Source organism: Arachis stenosperma, chromosome 2 (genome assembly GCF_014773155.1).
Source record: "Arachis stenosperma cultivar V10309 chromosome 2, arast.V10309.gnm1.PFL2, whole genome shotgun sequence".
Lineage (NCBI taxonomy): Eukaryota > Viridiplantae > Streptophyta > Magnoliopsida > Fabales > Fabaceae > Arachis > Arachis stenosperma.
This window is the reverse complement of record NC_080378.1, coordinates 83,116,515-83,122,514: the sequence shown is the minus strand read 5'-3', so window position 1 is coordinate 83,122,514 and position 6,000 is coordinate 83,116,515.

Sequence of the window (6,000 nt, the reverse complement as noted above, 5' to 3'; positions counted from 1 at the left end):
TCGTCACTCGCCCTTAGCCCTTCACCCTTCTTCATCTTGTTAATCTTCATCTTCGTCTTCCGCTCATCGAATCCGCTCATCGCACTATCTCCTACCTCGGCGACCTTATGGCCTCCTTCAGTTCAAAAATGTCCGTACTCTCTCTCTCTTTCATAAACCCTTCCTCACTTCAATTCTCTCTTTGATCGCCGTTTCGTTTACTAGCTTTTGATAATTAGGTTTTTCTTTACTTTCCTTCATTTTCGATTGTTATTTGAAAGATGATTGCGTGTGCTTGTTGATCTGAGGAAGCTGTAGTTCCTGTTTGAGAATGACTTCTGCTTCACTCTCATCGTGCTCAATTCGCTTATCTCTCACTTGATTCCTTTTAACTTATTCTGACGTTTTCGTGAGACTCGGTAGATTACTGGATTTCAGTATCCTGCTAGGCTTCTTTAATTATAGCTAATTAAGTGGCGAACATAGTCTCTGTGAATAAAATTTTTTACTTCAGAATTCATTAGCAACTGGAATGTAGGTATCCATCATAGTTTTTACATAAAAGGTTGAACAGTTTTTGTGTGTGTGTGTGATCAAGTTAAAAGGATTGTGCATAATAGTTAGGGTAAAATTTGCTATCGTAGATAGCAGTGAATCAAGTAATCGTGTTTTTAAGTTTCTCTAAATTGAAGCATAATGTGTTCTTTTGAATCTTTTCTTTCAGCTCAATGCAGAGAAGAGCCCTTTTCAGCGGACTTATGCGACTCAGGTGTGTTTGTTTACTGCTTTCTTAAGCTACTGCTTCTTGAAAACGCTTTGTTTGTAGTTACTGGCTTACTGCTTGATGATTAATTGATACCCTCATTCTTGCTTGTTCTTAGTTGATTAACTCTGTTTCTGGAAGTGAAATCATGGATAAGATTACAGGGTTTTGTGTTTTTGTTGAAATTATTGATAAAAAATTGGTTTGCTATGCTGCTGCTGCTGTTTTTGAATTTCTGGCTCTATTGTTTTTGAATTTTTGTTGATTTATTGATTTCATGGTTTTTGTTGATTATTTGTTGCTGTTTTTGAATTTTTGTTGATGATTTATTTGATTTCTGGTTCTGTTGTGCAGCTGGTGTTTTTTATTGTGTTAATGAGAGCTGCTATTTTTTACTGTGATGTTGATTTATTGATTTCAGTTATGGATGATTATTTGTTGAATGATTATTTGATTTCTGGGTCTGCTGTGCTGCTGCTGCTCTGATTTAATAATAAAATATTTTGTATTATATATGCTTTCCACTCTAGTTCCAGTTGTCATCCCTATTTGACAATGAGAAAATCCAGCTTTACCACCCCTAATTATATTAATGTATTCAATACACTTGTAACTTGACTCTAAATAATAAATTTTAATTACTCTATTTCTTAATAAATTTTAGATAATTTATTGTGCCAAACATGCTAATATATTCTTCTTTTCCTGTGCAATATTCAGGCTGCAACTAAAGTTCTTGCTCGACAGTTGGTAAGGCTTACGCAGCAGATTGCTAACCTTCAAGGTAGTCGAGCTCAGATGAGAGGCATAGCAACTCACACACAGGTAAAGAACAAGCATTCTTTGAAAACTGTAGCTGATATGTAATTTATGGTGTAGTTTGTGTAATACTGCAGTCTATTGTTTCCATGCTCTCACCAATAATTGATTGATCATGCTCTCACCAATATTTCTTTTTGATTAATCTGGTTTAGCTCATTCTGTTTAGCTTGTTTAGTTCAACTAATTTGGTTTAGTTGAATTAGGTGGTTAATTAGAGAATCTAGACTGTTATATGAACTGCAATGATTTCAGTTTGTGGAACTGGTTAAGTCTATGGATTCTGTTTGCTGCTTGCTTGAACCTGGGAAACAGCTATTTACTGCTGCTGTTTAATAAGTGTTGCTGCTTCGTGCCATGTGTTAGAGACCTAGTAGATCTAGAAATTGTGCTATGTTTAACTGTATATAGCATGCTGATAACTCTGATTCTGATCTTCTACTGTGGAGATCTAAGATCTGGTTGAACTTGACTGATTTTATTTAATGTGCATAGCTTGTGTGTTTATTTTTCGTTTTTCTTGTTGTCGTGACTGTTCGCTGGCCTTATTGTCTGATCTAATTTTTCTTCTAATCTGGTTGCTGGACGGCCTTTTGTTTGATAGAGTATCATATTATGGTGTAGCTCATATTTTTCTTGGCCCCTTTTTTTCTTTGAAAACTGTAGCTCATATGTAATTTATGGTGTAGTTTGTGTAATACTGCAGTCTATTGTTTCCATGCTCTCACCAATAATTGATTGATTATGCTCTCACCAATATTAAAAGATGGATTTAGGCATTCGTTTCTTCCTCTTTCACACCCTGCAGGTTTTGACAGCTACTAAAATTAGATATTGGAGGTTTTGTTCAATTAGATGCTAGGTTTTGACAAGTCCCCATGAGATGTAATGGCAAAAGAGAATTGATAGGCACACAGTTTCTTCTTGTTATCATGCTATATAAAAAACATGTCTCAGTTGTGGTGGTTTGGTTTGGTTTTTGTTGTTTTCCATTGCAGGAATGCTATTGATTCCTCTTTATTCAAGCAATGGTTGCATAACTTGCAAAGTGAGATTGGGATTCTAGCTGATGGCACCTTGGCTCTGAGACAAGTTCTAATTCAGGTAATTGCATCATCAGTGTTTAAAAAGTGGATATGAATTCTGATAATTAGGCCTTGTTAAGTGGTAATTTAAGTAACTGACTAACCTGTTAGTCTTCTAGTCTTATTCATGTTCTCAAATCAAAATCAACAAAACTAGTTGGACTCTTTTTGGTGTAAATAGGGTGTAGACATGTTTGGAAAGCGCATTGGGTTTCTCAAATTTAAAGCTGACATTTATAAGCCAGTCTATGTTATTTCTTATAATATTTTTATATATATCATTTTTGTTGGTTCAATTTGTTCTTGATATTTTGCTGCAGGCTAGTATTGGAATGGATAACTTGAACGCTTAATGCACAAAGTGGAGCAGTTTTAGGTTGATTTTGATCTTTTACTAAGTATTTAGGTTGATGATCATCTCTATTAGTGTAATTTGATATATTATGAGCAGTTCTAACTTGTATTATTTCTGTATTTTTCTTCGGTTTTTAGTTTTGGAATTTGAACTCGAAATTTATTTTGTATTTGAGTAATAGTTTTTTAATGTATAAAATAATTATAGTAAATATCTCACTAATTATTGTTTGATTTGTCTTGTAATAAAAATTGCATACTATATTTGTAGGTTTGGTAATAAAAAAGGATTGAAAATTTATATTGTGTAGAAATGAAGATCAAGTAACAAATTTTTTTTTTAATTTAACAAGGCTTTCGCCACGCTTTTAAAGCGTGGCTGTATATTTTGCTATGGAGCGTGGCTGTATATCCACCTATCGCCACGCTTTAAAAGCGTGGCCGTATATCCACCTATCGCCACGCTTTAAAAGCGTGGCCGTATCTCCACCTACAGCCACGCTTTTCCAAGTGGCAATTTGTAAAAAAGCGTGGCAAACAAAAAGCGTGGCAATAGGCTGCAAAAAGCGTGGCGATAGAGCAACCGCCACCCTTTGATAGGTCACCCTTTCAAAAGCGTGGCGGTAGCTCAAAAAGCGTGGCGAAAAGCTATTGCCACGCTTTTTTCAGCTTTTTGCCACGCTTTTAAAGCGTGGCAAAAGACCTGTTTTCTTGTAGTGGTTAAACGCCCAAAAGGGGCAACAAATGGGCGTTAAACGCCAGAATGGGTGCCATTCTGGGCGTTTAACGCCAGAAAGGTGGGGGGACCACAATTTTGTTTTCAAATCAGATTTTTTCAAACTTTCCTTTTTTTACCCATATTTTTCTACAAAAATACATTTCAATCTCTCATCATTCACTTTCAAATTTTCAAAAATCTAAAATCACTCTTCAAATCTCTCAAATCAGTCCCAAATTTTGTTCAAAAAATTTTTCACCATTTTCTCAATTTCTTTCCATATCTTCTCAAATCTCCTTTCAAATTTCTCTTTTTTTTCGAAAACTCCCCTCCCCACCTTATAAATACATGTTTGTCCCCATCATCCCACCACACCATTCGAATTTCCTCTTCCTCTCTCTCTCTTCTCTCCTTTCTTTTGCTTGAGGACAAGCAAACCTCTAAATTTGGTGTGCTTTTCCGTGATCACTAAAGCCAAGATCATGGCTCCTAAGGGAAAACAAACCAATTTAAGAGGAAAGAAAGAGACTAATCCAAAGAATCTTTGGAACCAAGAGAAGTTCTTAACCAAAGAACATGAAGACCATTATCACAAAATAATGGGTCTGAGGTCAGTGATCCCGGAAGTTAAGTTTGATCTGAAAGAAGATGAATATCCGGGGATCCAAGAGCAAATTCGAAACAGAGGATGGGAAGTTCTAACCGATCCTGAGATAAAGGTTGGAAGGAACATGGTTCAGGAATTCTACTCAAATCTGTGGCTAACAGATAAGCAGAGAATGACTGGAACCGCTTACCATACCTACAGAACCATGGTCAGAGGGAAAGTTATGTACTTCCATCTGGACAAAATAAGAGAAATCTTCAAGTTGCCCCAACTGCAAGATGATCCTGACTCCTTTAATAGAAGGATGGTGAGAGTAGATAAAGGGTTGGACCAAGTTCTAGAGGACATATGCCTCCCTGGAACTAAGTGGATAACCAATTCTAAGGGTGTCCCAAACCAACTCAAGAGGGGAGACCTCAAGCCAATTGCAAGAGGTTGGCTAGACTTTATTGGGCGTTCCATATTGCCCACTAGCAACCGTTCTGAGGTCACCATCAAGAGAGCAGTGATGATTCATTGCATTATGCTTGGAAGAGAAGTGGAGGTTCATCATGTGATTGCTTGTGAGATCTACACAATTGCAAATAAAAATTCCACTGAAGCCAAACTGGCTTATCCAAGCTTAATCTCCTTGCTCTGTAAAGAGGCTGGGGTGAAGATGGGAGTAGATGAGTTCATACCCATTGAACATCCAATCACCAAGAAGTCAATGGAAGGACAAGTGCAAGACAACTCTATCAAAAGGAGGGCGCATGAATTCCTCCCTGAATTCCCTGAAATTGGCTACTGGGCCAGCCTAGAAGCATCTATTACCAAGTTGCAACAGACTATGGAGCAACTGAAGGAAGAACAGCAGAATCAGAACTGCATGCTCTGCAAATTGCTGAAGGAACAAGAGAAGCAGGGGCGTGAACTCCAAGAGATGAAACGCCAAAAGCTCTCCTCTCAAGCTGAGGGAGCATCCACTTCTCAAAATCAAGGTTGTTGAGTCCTAACTCTGTGAAAATCTCTATCATTAGGAGCCTATTTTTGCGTTTTTTTTTTCTATTTTTTAGTCTAATTTTATATCTATTTTTGAGTCTTGTTCTTAATTCATAATTAATAAAATTTAAAGATTATGCCTTAAAGTTATGAATGTCCTATGAATCCATCACCTCTCTTAAATGAAAAATGCTTTAATCACAAAAGAACAAGAAGTACAGGATTTCGAAATTTATCCTTGAAACTAGTTGAATTAGTTTGATGTGGCGACAATACTTTTTGTTTTCTGAATGCATGCTTGAACAGTGCATATGTCTTTTGAATTTGTTGTTTTGAGAATGTTAAAATTGTTGGCTCTTGAAAGAATGAGGAGAAAGAGAACTGTTATTGAGGATCTGAAAAATCATCAAATTGATTCTTGAAGCAAGAAAAAGCAAAAAAAAAAATCAAAAAAAAATTTCGAAAAAAAAAGAGAAAAGAGAAGAAAAAGAAAAAGAAAGAAATAAAGTTGTGAACCAAGGCAAAAAGAGTGTGCTTAAGAACCCTAGACACCTCTAATTGGGGACTCTAGCAAAGCTGAGTCACAATCTAAAAAGGTTCACCCAATTATGTGTCTGTGGCATGTATGTATCCGGTGGTAATACTGGAAGACAGAGTGCTTTGGGCCACAGCCAAGATTCATACACTAGCTATG